The following is a 23,844-nucleotide window of genomic DNA, read 5'->3' as shown; positions in this document are numbered from 1 at the left end:
TTAAATACATCTCATACTGCCTCTGCAGTGTTATATCATAGATTTAAAATCAATATTAGTAGTTGCATAACATGCATTACCATAGTATTAATTAATATAATGTATTATAACTGTTTAATACTGCATAATTTATTCAGATATAAATGCAACGTGTCACGAAATTTTGATTCTACCCTTACTATGTGAGGAATTTTGCTGAATTCTTACTTTATTAATAAAAGTAACTGCTTTGTTATACTTTTAAATTATTTTCCAGTATTAAGTAATACAGATCGATTCAGAAGTACCCAAATTCCCAATAGAAAAATTATTTGCTCTAATAGTGGGAAATATTTACGAGTATCGCTGTTCGGTGTAAATGTGTTTCACTTTACGTTAAGTATTCTTACTTTCACAGTGAGTGGGAGGTGGGAAGAAGGGACAGTAGCACAAACTGCTGTATCTTGCTGAAGAAGAGTGTTAGAACTGAAAGATTTTCTAAACGTCATAAACAGCTTATGCGTTATATTCCAGTTGGTATTTTGAACAAAATGAGTAAAAACATATACTATTATGTGCATTTGTGTATTGAAGAATGTGTTGGCCATTTCCAGTATCTTTAGTAAAAGAATACTTTTTGTTGATTGTCATTATAATTTAGTAAGACTGTGGGTTAAAACTCTACATCTTAAAAAAAGTCAACGACAAAATTAAATCATAACCGTTTTAGATTAGGTTTTGGAACTTTTGAATCGCAGCGTATTTTTTCTAGCTTTGCTTGATCTTTGTATGATGACTGTATCCTATTCTTCTACGTTTACATTTAAACTTCCCTTGACCTTTCAGTGATGATGAAATTAAACTTGATACCACGATATCTGTTGCGTAAAATGTAACAAATATTGACCAACTTAAGAAAACATTAGTTAGTTTGCTGGAGAATACTGTTGCGTGCGTACGGGTTCGTTATGAAATGAATGCACAAGTCCGATGAAAAAAAATGAACAAAAATTTATTATTATCACAACAAAAATGCTTAAATTTTCTCAAATTATCACGCAGTATTACAATATCTCACAGTAGTTTTCTTTTAACTACTCAAATGTCCAATAGAACGTAATTCAAAACAGCTAAAGAACGCTAATCCACGAATTCGCTACAATCAACAACAGTAGTTTTTTTTTAAACAACAACAAACTAAGCAACTGCTACAAACTGAGATGTTTTCCTCCTTTTATAAGATTTTAAAATCACGCGCTAGAATTTTCCAGTACTTTCTCGAAATCAAAAAGAGATATTTATTTATTTAATGCACGCGCTCTTGTATTTTCAATTTTCCGGCTTAGCTTTCTTTTAATATTCGTCACGCGCTGCACTGCGCGAGAAATAAAACCAATTAATTTATAATTGAACTAATATTAGCTTTTTAAATACCAAATTCGTAACACTGCCCCCTTCCCAAGGACTGCACGTCCCGGGCAGTACAATCCCTGGACAGGAAGCTAAATTTACGACTGTGGCATAAATGCAACTGAGGCATAAACATTACATTACAATATCAAACAACATGAACAATAAATGCAATAACTAACTTAAACAAATCAAATACTATCAAATACTAAATACAAAACAAATCAAATACACATTTAAAAACAAAAAAGGACCATGGTCTGATACTATTTACAATTATTTACATAATGTACTATGGCCATAGTAACGAGCTAACCTGTCGTAAGAGTTCGAAGACTCACGGATCCGAACCACGACGTCATTCGTGTTCAGCGCTGTATATGGACCATCCGAAGGTGACTGTAATTTAGGACTCAGTCCTTTTCGTTGAATCGGGTTCCACAACCACACCTTGTCTCCTTTGTTGGATCTATGTCTAGTAGCTCTTGTGTCGCATCTGGTCTTCATTTTCTCCGTCGCCAAGTTGACTCGCTTTCGTGCAGAACGGTGCATCCCCTCAAACCGGGCCTGGGCGTCTTGGATGTGTTCCTCAGGCGATGAAGGCGCATCCGTATGGCGATCAAACACGTGGTCACAAGGCAGACGAAGGTCTCGACCGGAGAGCTTCTGAGATGGAGAATAGATGGTAGTCTTGCGTTTCTTTTCGACCCTGGTATGATTTCGGCGGCTTCCCGAGCTGGGTCTTTCGGACAAGGCGTCGGCATTTCCAAGTGAGGATCTCTTCTGAGGATGGATAGTCATGTCACCAGATGCTGAAAGCAGTTTGTTGTTTTTGAAGTCTAAGGAAAAATTGTATTTCCTTAAAAAGTCCAATCCGATTATGCATGGATCTGTGATATCCGCCACATAAGCCGTGTGATGGTAGGCGGCATTTCCAAACGTGATGTTTACGTTTAACTTCCCAGTTATGTCGATCTTATCACCAGACGCAGTCTGAAGGGTAACACAGGATGGCGTCCAAATAAGTTTATCTTTAAACTGTTCAGCTAAATCTTTCCTAATGATGGTAACATTAGCTCCTGTGTTAATGATCATATCGCAAGGAACTCCATCGATATTCCCATCAATGGACATTCCGTTACTGTTGCCACTCACTGTATAAATTTTAAGCGCTTTAAAACAAGGTTTTTCATTATCTGACAACCTCCGTTCCTCGATATGGTCACTAATTTGTTTACTGCGTCGTTGCTGGGAAATGGTCTTATTTTCCGTACCTCGGGATGTTCTGCAATTTCTTCGTATGTGGCCTTCAACTCCGCAGTTCCAGCATTTTAGAATTAGTTTCTTTTCACATACGTTCCGTCTCAAGCCACTGACTTGTCTGGTAAAATCATCTGCTTTATATTCCGTACCCTAGGGTGCTCTGCAATTCCGTCTTAGGTGACCTTCACTACCACATCTCCAACACCTTAGAGCCACTTTCTTCTCCCTCCTACTCCGTATCAAAGCGTCGACTTGTCTGGCTAAATCATCTAAACGAGCCATCAGTTGATCCACTGGCTCATGGACTCGCACAGCTCTAACTGGGTAGCGATCTCTACTAGTTGCTTGCTGGGCTGCCTCGAACTTCATGGCGTACAACAGAGCGCTTTTCATGTCCTTTACATCTGCCATTCGAAGAGCTTTCTGTATTTCAGGATCTCGGATGCCGTCGATGAAATATTGCAGCGACAGGATTTCTCTTGTTTCTGTCGGGCACTCCGAAAAGGCGAGGTGGGACAGCCTTTCAACATCCGTGGCGAGCTCCTGAAGTGTTTCGGCAGGCTTCTGTTGACGAGATTTTAATTGGAGCCTGCTGTAGTCTTTTAAACACTTCTCCCCAAAGCGCAGCTCCAAAGCGCCGGACAGAGCTTCGAAATCTAACCTTTTGTTTTCGGGAAGAGTCTGAAGGATATCCGCTGCGTCGGCTCTTAAAGAAGCGGCGAGATGACAGGCCTTAGCTTGGGAATCCCATCCATTCGCATCCGCAACGATAGAAAACTGGGTCTTGTACACTTGCCAGGATGTCTTCCCATCATATGTGGATAGCTTCAGAAATGGACGAGCAGGCATCGGTAAGAATTTAAAATCATCATTCTTGCTCCCTGCCGTCGCTACGAATTTCTTTAACGTTTCCATTTCTTTGGCAACTGCAGAAACTCTCTCATCAATTTGTTGTTCGACTTGGTGTTGGACGGCACAAACTCTTCCTTCAATTCGTTCCTCCACAGCCGAAACTCTCCCTTCTATATGTTCTTTTACAGAAGAAACTTTTTTTTCTATTTCTTCTTTCACCGAAGAAACTCTTTCTTCAATTTGATCTTTTACGAAAGAAACTTTTTCTTCAATTTGTCCAACTTTATTTTCAACTGTGTCAATTCTGCCTTCATAGCTTCAAATTTATTTTCTATTATGCTGGTAATTTCTCTTTTCATTTCTTCTTGACATGCTTCAATCTTTTCTTGACCAGCTTGAACGGCTTTCATTTCGTCCTTAACGGATTCCTGGCCCAATTTCATTTCTTCCTTAACGGATTTGACGGCCCCTTCCATCTTTTCTTGGAAAGCAGCAAATGCAGTCATCATTTGCCTGAATTGTTCTTCCATCGCTCTTGTTATTGGCATTCAAATCCCACTTCTGACACCAAAAATTGTTGCGTGCGTACGGGTTCGTTATGAAATGAATGCACAAGTCCGATGAAAAAAAATGAACAAAAATTTATTATTATCACAACAAAAATGCTTAAATTTTCTCAAGTTATCATGCAGTATTACAATATCTCACAGTAGTTTTCTTTTAACTACTCAAATGTCCAATAGAACGTAATTCAAAACAGCTAAAGAACGCTAATCCACGAATTCGCTACAATCAACAACAGTAGTTTTTTTTAAACAACAACAAACTAAGCAACTGCTACAAACTGAGATGTTTTCCTCCTTTTATAAGATTTTAAAATCACGCGCTAGAATTTTCCAGTACTTTCTCGAAATCAAAAAGAGATATTTATTTATTTAATGCACGCGCTCTTGTATTTTCAATTTTCCGGCTTAGCTTTCTTTTAATATTCGTCACGCGCTGCACTGTGCGAGAAATAAAACCAATTAATTTATAATTGAACTAATATTAGCTTTTTAAATACCAAATTCGTAACAATACACACATGATTTTACCGATGCTTTCGTGTTTTTCTGATGCTTATCTCCTAGACTTAACTACAAAAACTTAACAGTTATATTTTAAACAACTTTATTTATTTATTTATTTATTTATGAATAGCTGCTTTTGTTGCAAGAATGGAATAAATTAAATATGACATCTTTGCAACATAACACGGTTGTTAGTAACACCTGGCGTCAAAACATAAAGTACAAAAAATTCATAAAAATTCAATATATTTCATCGAATAGAAGACGAGGTATCAAAATTTTATTTTAATGTGATATTTAATCTTCCACATTTTTTAAAGCGTTCCTTACTTTTTGGGGGCTGCAAGGACTACTGCGGAGTTTCAGATAAAATTTAGAAAATAATTTAGAGGGAAAAGCAAAATTTATTAGTTTTATATATATACTTGAAAAGAAAATGTATAAAAACATTTCAGTATGAATAAAAACAGTTCGGTCTTTCCAAGCAACAACGAATCCGTATTTTTTTTTTCTGTTGCCAAACCAGGAAACAAAGACTTTTGATACTTTAGTATAATACGTGTACGTATGACGTCATGATTAGCCCAAAGGAGCTTTAGCCTAGAAGGGCTGTTAGTCTCGAAACGACGTTTTCACCGGTTTACTACAAACGGCGTATCACTTTTTAAGTTGTTGCCAACAAATATTATCGTTCTATTTTATTTTTAAAGAAATTAAATAATGAAGAATGTATGTGTATATGTATGTTGCTTGAATTGTGAAAAAACGACGGTTGCTAGGGCCATCAAATTTTGAATAACGTAGTCCACCAACCAAACCTGGAAGCCCGAATTTTGAATTCCTAATTTTATATTTCATATTTTATAAAACTTTAATGAACTTTTGATTAACAAATGTTTTTTTTTATTAACAAACTCAAAGATCTTAAAACGAGCAGTAGCAGCACTATATGGAATAAAACATTTTTATCTCCAAGCACGCGAGACTGTCTTTCGGAAATTCTAAAGCTATGTTGTTTTTTGAATATTTTTAGCCCAAAGGGGTGTTAGTCCAAATACTCTCGAAACGTGTAGGTTTGTGTAAATGAAAAAAACGCACCTTTTGGCGTAATATAAAATCTGATTAATGATAATCCGTAACATAAAATCTAATTTTTTATTATATTTTATTAAAATTATGACATCGAAGAACTATTTACATGTGAACTAAATAAGCGTGATGGCAAAATAATATGTTTTAAAATGATAGAAACTTGAATGATGTGAGTCGTTATGGCGAACTATTAAAAGAATTAATTGTTTTTTTTATACTAAATGATTCAAGTTCACTATGGAGCAACTAAAAATTCTGAAAATTGAAACAGTTTCTGCAGAAATAATGAAAAGTATTACGACTATGTATTTTGAATAAATTTTCCAAATGAATTTAAGTTTTCATTTTTAACATCGCCATATACGTTTGAATAATCGTAAGAGAGATTTTTACATCAGAATAAAATATTATTGAAGTATTAATAGATGGAAATTATGAGGAGTAATCTATATCTAAAATGATACTAGAGAACACGTTTTGGCGGTTTCATCTTATCCCTTCTTTAAAGTATCCTTTTTATTTTATCTTTATCTACACCTCCAAGAGCATAATCCTGAACCTTTTATTGAAGAAATGCTATCAATGAGTAAATCATTTAGAAGCGGTCATGAAATAAATTTTAAAAGCAACAAAAAACTGAAATATTGTTCAACGGAGATATTAAAACACTTCCCAATAAACATTTAGCCATATAATGGAATAACATAAACTGGTTTATCACTAATTTATCTTTTCAAACTCTGGAGAAACATAATGTGGTAATAGCACCGTAACGTTTATCTTCCACCATACTTTTCTATTAATAATTCTTTGCAAAAGAACAAATAAATGTTACGAAATATTAATTCAGGAATCTTAAAGAAATGTAAATCTTTTCGAGCTAAAAATAAATATGTTGAGAGTTATATCGGACTTAGAAAGATAATACTGTTATGAATTTCTATTTAGATAGGTAATTTTAGCAAAATTATAATTAAAATTGTTGTATTTTTCTCTATAATGTAGCGCATGGCAAATTTTAAGAGAAAGCTACGCCGGAAAAGTAAGAATACAGGGACACATGCATTTAATATATGAGTAAATGGATAGATATCTCGTAAAATTACCGTGTTTACAAATGTATTAAAATTGAATAAATGTAATTGATCACTATGTTAGCTGTAACCGCAATTCCACCCTCTAGTAATTTCGAGAAGTAGAAAGTACTAGAAATATCTCGCGGCCGGTTGAAAACTATTTAATGTCTGAACAGACACAGAGCATCTTCTTTCATTTGCTTAGTTTTTGTTCTTGAGAGTTGTTAAGTTCCACGTGAAATGAGTTAGCTTTCTCTTTAGATGCGCTTTGTATTGCGTTATTTTGAACGTTCTCAGTAGTTTGAAGTGTAACTTAGTGTGTGATACTGTGAAAATTTGTACGAATATTTCTGTGGAAAACTCCAGAGGTCTGAAATATTTCTTTTCATAAAAATAAATTTTATTAACCTACTATCGTACTTGTGCATTTTGAGAGCTTCTAGCTAATGCCCCTTTGGGCTAATAAATAAATAAATTCGTTGAATATTTTACAATAATAATTGTTTCGGCCGAATTTCAAACAACTTGCAATAATACAGCAATTAGATTATGGGATACAAAACAGCAATTCAGGAGCCTAGTATTGTATATATTTCACTTACATTTTAGTTGCAACGGGTCGAATGCTGCCCCCAGTTAATTTAAAAGAAATTTGGAAAGAAGTTTCGTTTTTGGTTGTATAACTAAAGTTTATCAAGAGCAAGACAGTTTTATTTTTATAGTAATTCTGAGATACTCTGCAGAAAAAATATACTTGCAAAATATTAGAGACTAGTTTATGCAGTGGTATGATTTTATAAGTTTTTAGAAATATTATGTATTCATCTGAGGAGACGTAAATTATTTTCGTTCGTGATTGTCTTCAAATAAACGTTTCCGAATTTCGTGAATAATATATTTCTTCTAATTTGATGTCTTTACACCGTTTTTCAGACACTACTTTTAACGGAAATGAGTTGCAATGGAAATATGAATATGCAAAAACTGATGATTTAATGCAAAATTTGTTTGACAAATTCTGCCGGAAAATTTTGGCATCCTTTGTAAATTTCCTTGCCCTATTTTTAACCAATAATAATATTTGAATAAGTCACAGTTCTTATCTTCAAGCACTTTTTTATCCAAGTAAGGTTTGAGGTTATTTAAAAACTATTTCATTCGTTAGCATTAAAACCACTTTCATTCTATCACAGAAATACAACCATTAGCCATTTTGAGCAGATTGGACAACCAAGCACATTCCCGACTCGTTAACAGCTCTCGGTATGCTAATTAGATTAGTATTGGCTACTTCTAAAAATTTAATTGTTTATTCTGTGTGAACTAACTTAAAAAGTAAGCGTGTAGAGACATTAGAATATTCCGAAACAGGAGAGATGAAAAATGAGCGACGTCTTCGCCGGGACTAGAGCCACTGGCCTCTCGAATACGCGCCGAGCGTGTTGACCACTACACTACGAAGGCATGCTGAGAAGGCGGGAGAAATACCTTATAAGCGAATAAATTATTCTCCAGCTTGAATTATAAAATCTTTCGAAGGTTATAAATTAAATAAAATCTGTTACAGTTCCTTAATCAACAGTTTAAATGAAAACTATTGATTTACAGTTTAAATGAAACTGACACTAAAATCTGAAGAATAGCTATAATGCATCACAAAAGATAAATTAACCTCAGTATTCAGCAAGAAAAATAAGTAGCAAAAAGTTACAACATCAGTTAGTTGAGAACTCGGTTTGTAACTAAAGTTATGCCAGAATGTTCCAAATATTTCGAATTTGTTTTACCCCTTTTTGAATTAACGCAATAAACATTTTATAATCCAACCAGAGATTTTTCATTCGAAGCTGGTGCTGCCATACACTGCATTCGTGTTTTTATAAACAATATTACTTTAAAGTTCTAAAATTGTTAAAAATTAGAACTGCAAACAAAATATCAAAGAGGTAATCATACAAAGAGATGGTTCATTTTGTAATTCAAATGCACTGAGCGCCGCCTGAGATAACCACTGACCTAACTTTGTTGTAAAAGTCTTACAGTGTTAGTAGTCATCTTGGCAGAAGGGAAAATTTCCTCCGTGTAAGAATATACATATAAATATTACATGGGCATACAAGGCCTGTGAGTAAGCATAGATATGTTGATTACAATCATTGTCTTGTACAAGTTACATATGACAGATACATAAAATCATGACAGCTATGTGTACATTTAGACATTATATGAATTCATATTTACAATACTTTTACTGAGATAATCAAAATTAAACTTGTAATTCCTTTACACATTGACTGGATTTTCAATATCATTTAAACTGCTTTACAATATTATTTTTATCAAGTACATATAAACTGGATAGTAATATGCTTACATTACAATAGTTTTGCTCTTACAGTCCTGTTATTATTCTACGGGGTGAGCTATTTTCCTAGTGTTGATGTTCAGTTGTTGTAGTATTTTGAATTGCTATTAAAATTATGCTGCGAAGATACAATTCTCAAGAGAGGGGGAGAATTTCTTAGAATCTTGCTGAGCAAAGCCTGATTACCTCCTCTATTTTAGTTTTCGTCTGCTTGTTGCCGCGGAAAAATCCGTGAGGAATTATATGATGACTTATATTCTACCAACTGAAGTTGAATTTAATGATGCACAGTATCACTTACGGATATATATAATTATTTTTTAAAAGCTTACGCATCGGCTCCTCAGTTAAAAGTAATTCCTCATTCCTGTTAATTTAGTTATAGCTTTCAGCGCAAATTTCAGATGCAATTAAAATCTTGCTTCTAGTATTTTTACGACTACACAATTATAATACGAAACCAGGAACATCTGTTTGTAAAATTTTATATATGCAGAGGATTCACGACTTATAGTAGCTGATATGTGATTTTTTTATTGTTGTTGTTTAACAATGCTCAGAATGCGCTGCGCGATTCGTTGAAACTATACTTCGAACTTCGAATCTTCATCATATTATAGGCTAACAATATGAGCTACAAATAAAAAAATGTACAATTTTTATGCGATAGTGTTGAAGGTTATGGGGTGTTCTTACTTGTTGTGTTTCGAAAAACACATGTACATTTATTTAAATTTCTATTATTTTTAACTGCATGCCTCCCAGACTGTATAGTGGTTAGGGAAGGCGACTGCAATACCATAGGGCCCAGGTTCGAATCCCGGAAAAAACACGGTTGTAATTGTTCGTCCCTTTATATAGCATATAGCACCACTGAGCAGGCTTCCGACCTAAGATTATCTAAAAGATTACCAAGCGGAATGGTGCCTGATCAGTGGAAGTCTACTACCAGCTCCGTCATAGCCTCAGTTGGCCAAGGCAGATCAGACAGGCATTCATTTAACATAATCAAGTTATAGAGTCACAAGCCAAGAATAATTACTTTGTCATCTTTGTGTGATATTACAACATTAGGAATTCAGTTACAAACCAATGAATATACCGTGTACTTGATACTTAGTTACAAATTCTCGCAGTTACGTAATTTGTACTGTTACATATAATAAGAAATGCTGTTATAGAAATCTTTACACGCTGTTGAAATATTGCGCAGTTGCATGAGTTACAAAAAAAAGGGGGGGGTAGGTTATGCACGGTTATTTACGCAGTATTGCAAAACACGGTTAACACTGTCAGGCACTCAAAACAAAACGACCCTGTAATTTATATACGAGCAATATAATACAGAGTATTTCAGACATAAGTGTGGAGGTACGTAATTCACGGTGACGCATATAATTCGCAGTTACGTAGGCAGTTGCGTAGATAATACACAGTAATATTCTCAGTTACAGTAATACACAGTAACAGTTCCAGTTAAAAAAATTTTTTAAGCAGGAGAAATTTTATAGCAGAGCAAATTCGTCTAAAAATGTGCAGGCAGCTTCTGCTTATGATCTTGTTTACAGCAACATGGCCGCTACCTAATAACTACTTTTCAATATTTTAAGCATTCATCAATATTTTAAGCATCAGGCCCACTGGATGAATGCTGTGTAGTTATAGAAGTTTTCGTTTTTAGAACCTTATTGAATAAGATACCTTTTTAGTACATTTAATAGAGTTTTTAACACAAATTTTATTTTAGTTTATCATTTAATAAGTTTAACACTTTGCTATAATTGTAAATTTTGTTCAATTTTATGCTTATGTTATTCTTTTGAGAGCATTAAGCCATGGTGTTTGATAGAAAACCGTGACTCTGACTAGAAGTCTTAATATTCAGCAAAGTATATTAGATGCATTTTCGATATAACTACATTTTAAACTTAAAATTGGGTTATAAGAACGGACACCATCATAAGACGAAAAGCACTTACGCTGCGATAAACTTTGCTATCAAATAAACAGCTGAAAACCAAAATATCATATTCCATCGCAAAAAGAAGTATATATATAAAACGTAAAAACGGAAATGACTTCCAACTTCCATGAAGAGAAGTCAAATATTTTAAATGAATTTTTTTACAGAATGCAATTTTAGATGGAAGCAATTTCACTTGATTGAAGAAGCTTTTATTAGTGCATAAAATTTCTGAGGGATGACGTTTTAAAGGGCATCCCTAGTGTTTAAAGTATTGTTAACTGTATGGGAAACAAGAGATGTGGCTATGGCTTATTATGCTGCTTATTAGACGTCAGGAACAATACCGTAATATAATAGTGCCCTTTTTTTTCCATCGAGAGCGATGTACATTAAGATGATATTAAAACCGTCGAGTAATTAACCGTCGAGCACGATATAATTATAACGAAAACTTTAAACCAAATGCTTTTGAAGAACTCAAGAAATATAACAAACCTGAAGAAATTGCTGACAGATCCTGAAAGATTATTAAAATAAAAAAATAAAAAAAAAAAAAAAAAAATAGAGAGATTGTGTTTAAATTGGGATCTCGGGCTGAAGTTACTCGTTTAGAAGAAAACCTTAAAAGCATGCAAAATCTGAAAGATACAGTTATAAGAAAGCGCTACATTTCTCCGAAGCTTATTATCTACGCCTACGGCTTTCCCCGCCATGTTGATAATGAGCCAATGCCCTAAAAATGAATTGTGTTTACGAAGACAGAAAATCCGGGATAAATCTCTTTGAAATACGAAAAATATAGACTTAATGCAAGCATTAGTCGTAGAGCGTTTTCAAATAGTTGAAGAGAGAAGTATAACAGTCTTTTGGATTATGTATACGGTAAAACTATTCTTCCGACCCAGGAGATATTATAACTGTCAACAATATGAGCATATAGCCTAAATAATGTGAAGATGAGACTATCTGTCCATACTGAGCAGAATCGCATGAAATCTCTACCTGCAAACGCGAACTGCTTACGCTACATAAACTTCCAGATTTGGAATAATAGCCTAAGAACAAAATTGGGCTCAAGGCATGAGCGGTATTTTCCTTTACACGTGACAGCACATGAAAGCTTAAAGAAACGAACAGATTTCGAGTATTGAACTCGAATATAACTATGTATTTGTATAACTATGTATTTGTATCCTCATTTTTAGCTTCTGGAATTATATATTTTTCGTATTATTGTACTTTATAATTTTTCATTTTTTATTTATTTAATTTCGCATTTTTCTTTCCATTTTATTTTGCTTTACGCTTTGCGCTCTGTTCTTAGCCTGACAAATTTTAACTGTCACTTTTGTATTCATATGATTTTGTATTATTTATATTTTAAATCCACTAATTCATCGGATATAAATATTTTATTTTATTTTATTGTACACATATATTTTATCTTGAGAGATTATAGTATTTGATTTCAGCTTATTTATTCTGATTTTAAATATTGATTTCTAATTTGAGGTTCTCAAATTGATTTTATTATTCTGATTCTAAACTTTAATTTATGTCATAAATTATATATTCAGTTAAATTAAATATTATAATTTAACTGAATATATAATTTCCTTTCCCCTAAAATTTCAGATTCTTATATTTGTGAATTCTGGTGTTGTATATGTAAACATACATAAACTTGATCATACTTAATATATCATGCATAAATTTTAAACTAACACGAACATTCTAAATATAAATGCAAATTATGGAACTGCTGCAGGCATGCAGCAGTTCAAAAACATATTCATTCTGCGAAGAATATACATAATATTAAACAGGATATTATTACAATATATAGCAATCTTATTACATTAAGGGCAAAATAGCATACAGAAATAAGAAATAGAAACCAAAAATGGTAAATAGCCGCTATAATTTAAAAAAAAATGAAATTAAATTTACTACAAATGTAACTGAAGAAGTGATTGCATCTCTTATAATAGAACTTGCTAGGATTGCCTTTAGTATCAACTCTATTTCTCCCAGGCGATAGACTTTGTTTTTTTTTTTTTTTTTTTTTTTTTACACTGTAGAGACATTAGGGATTTTTTGAAGCAGAAGTACATGAAAAATGAGCCGTGCCCTCCTCGGGACTCGAACCTAGACTTCTCAAATACCCGACGATTGTGCTACCGTTACACCACGAATGAAAGCTGAAAAGAGAGAGAAAATACCTGATAACACAACTAGAGACGATTTTTAAAATTTATAAAACATTTTTATTAGCAGATGTTTTTTAATTCTATGCGTTTTATTGAGGAGTAATTTTGATTCTAAATGTGTTTTAACGTGTGCTTTTACTATACAAAATAATCTTATATTAATTAATGAAATTAGTATTTGGCACAAACTTTTCTTTGCCTGCGGGGGATAGATGGACGGATCTGGTTTTAGTTCAACAGGCATACACTCTAACAAGATTAAAATGGACATTTATAATGAAGAGAGTGTCAGTGACCATAAATACACTTATATTGATTTAGATCACCTCATAATACCAAATTAAAGGGAAAATAAAATTATTAGAAATAAACTTAAGTTTTATATTTTAGCAAGAAGTTGACATGTTTTATCTTAAGTAGGATAATATCTAGTAACTACGCAGAGGATCTGGAAAACATTGTGTTGGAATATGAAAATTTTTTAAAAGATATATCACTGACAGCTTATCAATTGAAAACATAAAATAAGATCAGTTAAAAGAGGTGGCCTAGGGATCTCTGGAACTAAACACGCAACAAAGAAAATTACTCTAAAGAAAAGCAGTCAAAATTAAGACACCAAATACCATATTAAAACCTAAAGTAAAATCAAATATGAAAAAGAATTTTCTGCTGTAAAAGAAATATAAAAGAGAGACAAATAAGTATATGAGATTAAAACTTTCTAGACAATAAAAAATATCACGATAATAATTTTAAGACAGCTGTAAGCAAGGAGAACAGCCCACTTTTGAATAAAAATGTTACTTGATATTTTTTTAGCCCAAAAAGGACGTTAGTTCCGTGAGTGAGATATTAGTCTCGAAACGGCATTTTGCGTCGAATCAACTGTTAATGGCGTATAACTTTTCAAACTGTTGTTATAAAATATAATCGCCCTGCATTATATTAAAACAAATTAAATAATGAGGAATCTGCAGGAATGTTTCTCTGCTGTGAAAAAAAAAGGTACCTAGATCCATCAAATTTTGAATAACGTAGTCCTCCACCCAAACAAGGGCATTTGGAAAACCGAATTCTGAATTTCGAATTTGTTTTATTATCTACTTCATACTTCGTAAAATTTAAATGAATTTTTGATTAACAAACTCAACGATTTCAAAGCAAGCAGTGGCAACACTATACGGAATAAAACACTTTTATCTCCGGCACGCGAGAATGTCTACCAGAAATTCTAAAGATATGCTATTTTTAAACATTTTGTGATTTTGCGGTTGAATAGAGTTTTATGTGGCGTAAACGCAAAAGAATGTGATATTTAATAATTAAAGTAAACACACAAATCTTTGATAATGAAAAGACAAAAAAAAAAAAAAAAAAGTTTTGTAAATCCATTTTAGTAAGAAAACTGAACATTGATATGATGATTATTGGAGAAATTAAAACAACAAGAATCATCGCGATGTTTGTAAATGTTGCAGGACTAGTTTCGGTGGTTTAAATACAGAACCAGCTTCTTCAGCTGTCTAAGTGCAAATTGAACGAGATAGAATATGGTGATAAGATAAGAATGACTGGAAAGTAATGAAGCTACTGGCGCCATTCATTGATGAAGGAATAAAAGTAAGATATAATTTTCTTAGTGGCTGAGGGTAAAGATAGATTGGAAATAAGGTCGTTAACTAGAACAGAATGTTTGGTTTTGAATGTGAAACGCCTCTAGAAAATTTAATTTACCAAAGGAAGTTTCTTGAATAATTTTGGCTGCAGAAAAGTAAAAATGGTATTTTCTGACCAACACAGATAGGCAACAGAGGATTTCTGTGTTTCCTTTTGCCTAACATATGCCTCACATTCTTTAACGCGAAATTTTAACTCTCTTAGTTTGACCAATGTAAATTAAGCCCCATTGGCAAGGAATCCTGTAAATACCCCAGGAATTCATATCCGGAATGAGGTCCTCAAGTATGAACCTGGGAATTTCGTTGATAGAAGAAAAAACGAACCGAAATTTCTGTGAAAATGCATGCAAGAAATGACAATAGAATTCCTGTAATCTCCTAAAACCTGAGGGGGGCTTTTGATGTGTTGAGATGAGAATTTTTCAACCACTTGGTTAATAATGTTGGCTGAAAAGTCCCTGTCAATAGCAACTGCTTTTATGTAATTTAGTTTATGACGTTGCGTGGCCCCAACTTGTCAGCAACAGTAGTAGTGACTGCTATGAACTGTAAATTATACCAACTCGTAAGAAGGGTTTAAATCCTTTTTTACTTCACTTTAGAAATCACAGTTGCGTTCACTCGACGCTCACAAACTACGCCGACCCGGCGGTTAAACAAAATAGAAAAGTACAACTAAAAATAAATGACAGGATGAATAAATAACGAAGTCACTATCTACGAGGCTCTATAATCGTAACTAACTTAACCGCGTTCTAAGATACAGCTGAGATTCAGCAAACTTACTGATTAAGAAGTTGAAAGATTCAACGAACTGCCGAAATAGGCACACAGGCCGAAACGCGCGGTTCTTAAAAATTTCTACCTAGCAACCTTCACGCTCGCGATTCAAGAAGCACACTTACAATCTCGTTTCCCTTATATTTAAACTCAACTTACTTCTGCTAAAATTTGAATAATCTGCGCGTTCTACTAAAATTTACATACTCTGGCATTGGCAATTCTAGGGGAAAGTAAAGGCTTGACAGGAAAGATAGCTTAAAATAAATGTTAGTTAAAATAAATATAAACCCTACAAGTTCGTGATCAAGAGCCAGTTTGGAGGAGCAAACTTGAAGTGTATGGAAAACAAACGAATAAAATAAGCTAACTTCTGTTTAGTCTAAAAACATGATCTGAAGTGTGGTGGAAAGCAAACCGATGGAGGTTTACGGTAAACAGTACTGAAGTTGGATATGTTACCTGTGACCAAAATGTCGAGGAGCGGAAGAGAACTGGATGTCTCAATTTCAAAAGCGAACTGAATAGCCAAGATCAATGGAATTAATTCATTATTGGATGAACTTTAATTTAAATCATCTTTATTACAGTCAAACACGGTGGTACTGTTCTGTTATCAGAACCGGATTTAGAAATGTATGTACACGTGCATATATGTAAGCACGTATGTGTGTATATGTATGTGTGCACGAATGTATGTGTCTGTATACATATATACACAAACATACCATACCCACGCATGCATTTATACATCCGGGTCCCAATAACAGAACAGTACGAACTGGTTAACAGTATCGTCTACATAGCGGATCCATACCGTGAAGTTTAAAATTTCAAGTAATTTTGATTCCTAATAATGCATGTAGATACCAGCAAGGATGAGATTAAGAGAACATCCCAAGGCTAATTCCTCAGTTTGCTTGTATTACTTATTTTGGAAAACAAAATGCGTTTGTTTCAAACATAGCTGAGTAAGGGAAATTAGCTCATCAGTTTGGATGCAGGAGAAATGAAATTCACGAAGTCTGATTACTAGACATCTTAAGCCCCTTCATCTGGAACATTGGTGAATAATCATTTTACATCAAAAGAAACCACGATTAAATTCCTATGAAAATGTTTTTAATATTCTTTATGAACTCTATTGAATTTTTTATGGTGTAAGTCTTAGCTAATAAAGGTGAAAATCTACAAACTCAATATTTACCTAACGGGTACGAGGCAGTGCCTAGATTTGATACAATAGGGAGGAAAGGAATACCACTTTTATGAATTTTGGGAAGAGCATATAATGTGGCACAATTCGCAACAGATAGGATTAAACGACTTTTTTTAAATGGATCGGAAATATTTGTGAAGATTTGATCGCAGTTTTTATTTTTGAGAGGTCCGGAGGTGAACAGATATTCAGGGATCGGATTGCATAGTCTTTCGTTTAAGTGTTTAGTGACACCATCTAAGTAAGTGTTCTTGTTCATAACGACTATCTGGCCACTTTTGTAGGCCTTTGAAATGATAATGTCCGCGTTAGAATGAATTTCCCGCACAGAAGCTTTTTCTCTCACGTTCAGATTTGGTTTCAAAGGCTACTAATTCCCGAGCATGGTGTTAGCGTGCCCGGTCAGGGTACATTTCTATAGATGGTTAGTGCAGTGGGGCGATACCAGTTTTGCCCATGGCGATGTTTTGGTGCCTCCTGTACTTCTTTCTGTCTGTCTGTTAAATTTCATTTTATGGGAGATAAGATGCCTAATCATTTCTTTTTGTGTATCTGAAACTTTCTGTGTATCTGAAACTTGGGCAGAATTTGAAAACTTTCTCGATAGGAGCTAAAATCTTTGGAAACGAAGGTTTTTGAGTTTTGTGAGAAGTTAAAATTATATTTAAGAATTCTTCTGATAAACTAACACTAGAAATATTAATTATTGGCTTAATGTTTACAATAGGAAGCTTTTTTGAACTACTTAAATTGGAAGACTGTGAAAGAAGATTTTGGAATTCAAATGCAAAGGTGTTTTTATGACGGTTAACTTCATTCTCAGTTCGGGACCAGGACTTCTGTTTAATGGCAGTGAATTGATTAATGGCAGATGAAGCATTTATAGCTCAAGTTAAATTTTGGATAACTGTTGACGTGTATCCTTATGATGAACCGAAGCAAGGCTAGTTTGCAATTTAAAAGAAGTTTTGAAACACGATTGGAAGATTTTTGATTAGACTTAATCAATGAAATTGGGGATCAATGTTTTAACTTTTCGCTTTATTAACAAGTTAAGGTGTTTCAGAAATTTCTGTCGTTTCAGGCGTAATTTAGTGAAATAATTAATGGATGAAGGCATGATAAACAATGAGAAAAATTAAACTAACTTAACTAATCAATAATAAAGCTCAAAACATTGGAAAAAGTTCACGATGCAAATGAATACAAAATAAAATATTTGCAACCAGCAAGCCCGAAATCAAATGAGCAAAGCACAAAATCAAATAAGAAAAATTAAAGATTGTAAACCATTAATCAAACTTAAAAAAATTGGAAAACACTTACTGAAACTCATACAATCACAAAATGGCGAACACACTACTTGAAAAACGGTAGCAAAAAATAAGCTTGTTCCTAGCTCCTAATAATTTGAATTTAGGTTAATGATATGACGAACTGAGGAACTGAAAAATATATGGCAACACTTACCACCCCTTTAAACTTACCACCTTAAGGTTATCCCTTTAGATATATTTTATATATTATTTTTGGTTATTCTGCTTTAAAATCTTTCTTTGTTATTCGTTTTTTCCTTCTTGGTTTTTTTTTTTTTTTTTTTTTTTTTTTTTTTAAGTTTTTAAAATTATTAACTTAATTAAATCAGGGATAATTTACGTCCCTTTAAAATTTCTGTAAAATTTATAGAAAGCAGCATCGCTGGCCTTCGTTTGTTGTTACACAGGTTGGTCCCAGTACGGCCTTATGGCTAAACATAGATTTGGTCACGAAAGTTTGAATTACTAATATCGCCGTCCTTAAGCGATCAGACAAAAATGCGTTTAATATCCGATATCAAATGGGGATTAATTATCTGCTACAAATTAGCTACTGTAACTTTGCTTTCTTTCTCTCTAACCCAAATCAAAACTACGCATCATTATTTGAGTAGAAATGCTGAAATTAATAATGGACTTTCTAGCTGCGTCTTTAAAATAATTCTAACAGAAAACAAATTGCTTACTCTTGTCAAATGTATTTAGAAAAATGTTATTTGACGTTTTAATATTATTGCTTCCAAGTTCAATGGGATGTATAGTAGTAGAGACATATTCATGATGTTAAAGAATGTTTACAGAAATATGAATGACATTTTTAAAAAATATCAAATTCGGATTACATTACGAACATTTTATCAAAACGATTACAGATTTTATTCCCATTTCAATACTTCAAATAAAAAATAAAAACAATTCATTTATAATTTTTATTAATAAAATAGAGGAAAATTAACTTTTAAAATATAATCCTTTAAAGCCTTAATATAGTACTATTAAATAAAAAATTGAAAAGTAGGCATTTTCTTACGTTATCGCCAACTCGATCGATAAACTCTTAAATTTGGCAACCCATCTTCAAATGCGGCATAAGGATCTATGGACCACATTTTTTCGCCTAAGAGTAATCAATAGAATAGTTAGCTGGAGAGCATTTGTCCTCGGAGCAATTCAGTATTTCATCATATTCATGCAAAATTGGATCAAGGTTGTGATAAGACTGCTTATTTTGAATATGCAGTTTCTTTTTTCCAACTTTTATTTGGACAAACACTTTCGAAGGAAGAGTTTTCTATTGGTTTTATGATTTGCGTGCTCGTGAATTAAGCTAATAAAGAATGTTTAATAAGCAAGTTTTCCGTGCGTGTCCTAGGTATCAGTTATTACATAGTGTCAATGATATTAAAAATTCAAACTAAAACATTAACTAGACATAAAGCTTTAATGATAAAAGAATTTAAACACTTTTGGAATACAGTAGAACTGCATTTTAGTTAGAACTAAACCATTTCGAATAAGTAATTATTTCAAGCAATTAAATGTAGAAATAATTTTTTATAACAGTGTTAAACAAAAAACATGCATTGCGTTACGGTTACATGTCTATGTGCGAAAGCTTATATTGTTCATATAAAATAATGAGCGATCTTTTATCTCGGAGCATTAACTATTGCACAGTTTGATGAGCAATATATATATTATATGGTACCGATTCATCTCTTTTTTCAGTGATACACATGGCAACCCGAAATAACAAAGCAGTTCCCTTTTTTTGTTTGTTTGTTTATCCAATTATTATGAAAAAAATGCTATTTTCCGTTTAGTACAAAAACCTCTGAACACAGTTTTCACGTTCATAAACCATTATCTGTAATATTGTATTGTCAACATCAAGCGCTTGACCACCCACCCTTTTCTTCGTAGAACGACAATGGATATTCTATAATTTTTTTAAGTTATCAGCAGGATTAATGCTTACATGTTTTGGAATAATTTATGAATTTACAAGTAACTATTTTTTCATAAAGGGAATTTTAATTGATACAATCCATCAACGAAAATGGTGTTAAAATTTAAATCTCTACTCAAGCTACTCAAGAAAGTCATCTCCTCAATGAAGATTTATTTAACATTTAACTATATCTGCACATATGATATTGAGATCACTTGTTTTCATCATAAAATATTTATTTACTTCTGAAGAATGTATTCACTTTTAAAGTCTAAAGGAGTGTAAACAAAGTTAGTTTAATAAAGTTGGAGTAGACTGGCTTTCGTATTCCCTGATTCAGTTTTATTTATCATCTTGTTTTCGCCTAGAGCGGCCGAGAGGCAAAGTCGCTGAACACTGGTAGTTACAGGTAATGTTAATAAGACTTACAGGAAAACAACAAGGGGAATTCATAAAACTGTTTTATCTAAACGATGAAAACGCTGTCGAACCAGTGCCAGTCTATCGGGAAAATCGTAAGCTAAGACGAGGTCCATGTTCCGTAAAAACTCTTCGTAATCTGGTAAGAAAAAAAAAAAAAAAAGGAAATCTGAAGAAATGGATGTACATGTGATAGACCGCGATCCGGACGGCCATGTGTTCCTGTTGAAGTTATTGCGGAAGTGCATAATACAATTACCACAGGTCCATTGCATACTGCAAGAAGTGTTGCCTGCAGTTTGGATACACCGAAAACCACACTTCTCAGGCTTCTGCGCTCTGATGGATGACGCTCATTCCTTAATTAGAAACATAAAACTCTAAGATCCGCGTTCATTCGGCTGATGAAAATCCTCACGAAGTGGCAAAAGCGCTACTGACTGCGTAGTACGGCATCTCAGGCATGTAGGTTCTCTGTAACGTAATTTCAGAATTGCAGCACCGAAATGTTGATGAATTGGACGCAGCATTTCCAGATCATGAGATTTTTTTCTTTTTTACAAATTTGCTACTTTTGTAAATTCGCTTCTAACATATTATGCTTCTAGATTTACTTTTCTGCTACTCCACCTTTTCCTTATGCTCCCTTTTGCTACTTAATTTTTAATATATCATAAAATTTGTATATGTTAATATAATAAATATATTGAAATTAATTCATAATAAAAAGTAATAATTTGCTTAAGCTTGAAATAAAGTTAAGTAACTAGTAATCCTGCAGCAGCCTATGAGTGCATTTGCACTCAACGTTAGTATCTGGTATTCTCACGTATTGCTTTGTTTAATATTTTAACGATCTATGTGTAGGATTCTAAAATCAAATTATAGCTGCTGTATTAACTAAAGTGTGAATAATGAGCAATAAGATAAACAATTGTTATCTTTCTAAATGCAGTTCAGTAGTTTTTTAAAGCATAAATAAAATCTGATGATTGTAAACGGATGCTTGTCTTAGAGTATGTTCATTGTGTTTGTTATGTAATATATTTTTATTTCAAATATTACTTGACCAGTTTTAAAATGAAATATTTTTAGAATAATTGGTAAAAACATTATAAAGAAAACAGAGTCAAAGTTTTAGAATGTAAGATATATATATAAATTCCAAGATATCATTCTTTGCTTTTTTTCTTTATTAAAATTCCGAACAAAATTTCAATATAAAGTTTTAATAGTCACTTATATATTTGGTATATAAGTTGATAATTTTTATCTTTTCCGCGCTAATAATTTTAACTCAAGTAACTTATGCATTTTTTTTTTAAAAAAGTAACAAAAATTGTGTAAAATCTCTACTCGAATTGCGTTGTTATTTGTATAAAGGCTCATCTAAAGACTTTGAACTCATGAACCACAATATTGCATTATTGACCTACTCCAGAAACATAATAATAATAAAATGAAAAATACTGTGAAACGAATGTAAAACAAAGTTAAGAGCGTATGCAGCTTACACAAAGTTACAACCGCGATTCTATTGCTCTTTAAGTCAATTCTCCGTCTCCAGTTCCAAACTGATCATGTGTTGGTTTTTATGGCCCGCGCAACGGATATTTGAAATTCATTCTCTTGAATAATATTGCTAAGAACTACGCAATAAAATGACTTATAAATCGAAGCAAGGCCAGATTTCTAAATAACAAACAGAAATAAATTTATCAGTGAAAGAAGGTGGTTTTTATTAGCAGCGAGAATCTGACGAAGTGAAATAAGTTCTACAGTTAGAGCGGAACTTAAAAGCTTTAATAATAAAAGTAAATCACGAAAAATAAAAAATAAAAATAATAATACCTAAAGCACCAACTCAAAGGTTTTTTTACAATATGTTAACAAACCAAATATGAGAAAATATTTAACAACGGATATGAATAAATTCACTGGGAAAGAAAATCTGACAGCTTTCAGATTTTCTTTTCTAATAACTACGGCCAAAGGGACGTTTTTTAACGTTTTGTGTGTTACCTTTATTTATTAAATATCATATTCTTCGCACTCAAACCGTAAAATTCAATTCAACAGCAATATCACAAAATATTTAAAAGAGCATGTTTTTAGAATTTCCGATACACAGTCTCGCGCACTCAAACCGTAAAATTCAATTCAACAGCAATATCACAAAATATTTAAAAGAGCATGTGTTTAGAATTTCCTATACACAGTCTCGCCGCGCTGAAGATTTTTTTTTTTTCCATTGCTCGCTTTGATATCGTTGAGTTTCTTAATCAAAAACTCTTAAATACTTTACAAATATAAAATAGATGGTGAAACAAATTCCAAATTTAGGCTTCCAGATGCCCATATTCGGGTGGAGACGTAAGTTATTCAAAATTTTATGGCTCAAGGTAACGTCGTTTTTTCACAATGCGAGATAAATACATACATTCATGCAGATTCTTCATTATTTAATTTCTTTAACTATAATGCAGGACTCTAATATTTGGTGGCAACAATATAAAAATAGATTCGCCGGTTATAGTGAATCAACGCAAAATGCCAAAACGAAATGAATATCCCTTTTGAGTAAATTGTCTCTTTGGACTAATAACACCCTAAATTAACTGAAAAGTAATTAAAAGAATAAATACAGATTATAATAATGCAAAATTAGCAATCAGTTTATTAAGATTTTCGTGAAAACTAATATACGCAATGTAAAATCCACCAAGAATCGAATTACTTTTCGTAACCTATGGAGCTCTCGGAAACTAAATTTTTCATGACGTCAGAGGTGATTTGAGCTTACGCTCGTAAGAATCACCTTGCTAGTGAAACTCCACATTCTGGCAACATTTACTGTATGGAAGCAAGATGATGCTCCTCCACACGTCATCAGATGTGTTCAGCAAGTACTGCAACAGCACTTTGGAAACAGAGTCGTCTCGTGTACCTTTGCAGATTCGTGACCACCGCGATCATGCAATGTCTTATCTTCTGCGAAGGTTGGTACATTGAAAACTTGCAATTTCAATAAAACATTTTCTCTGTATCTTCTCTTGTGCTGTCATTAGTGCTCTACAAAGCTCTTCTGTGCAAATGTTTTACTCCGGCAATTTTCGTCGTATGTTTACCGTTCCAATGCCATTTATAGTTTTTCAATGCCCGGATAAATTTGCTCAGGAAAAATATGGGTGTT

At 33.0% G+C, this 23,844-nt stretch overlaps 1 protein-coding gene across 4 annotated transcripts in view; it reads right to left on the bottom strand.

The window, feature by feature from the left end:
• Positions 1 to 23,844, bottom strand: part of LOC118189284 (monocarboxylate transporter 12-B-like) — a 156,508-nt gene that overhangs the window by 95,239 nt on the left and 37,425 nt on the right. For 2 of the 4 annotated variants that reach the window (XM_035359863.2, XM_085819103.1), the window contains one exon: positions 13,024 to 13,274. The exons of the other annotated variants lie outside the window; for them this stretch is intronic. The gene's annotated coding sequence lies outside the window, so the exon portion shown is untranslated. The remainder of the gene's footprint in view (positions 1 to 13,023; positions 13,275 to 23,844) is intronic. 4 annotated transcript variants of the gene reach the window in all.

Source organism: Stegodyphus dumicola, chromosome 6, assembly GCF_044657685.1.
Source record: "Stegodyphus dumicola isolate Sdum_Otavi_A_Nest chromosome 6, ASM4465768v1".
Classification (NCBI taxonomy): Eukaryota; Metazoa; Arthropoda; class Arachnida; order Araneae; family Eresidae; genus Stegodyphus; species Stegodyphus dumicola.
Note: the sequence above shows the minus strand (reverse complement) of the source record. Positions and strands in the feature narration are given on the sequence as shown.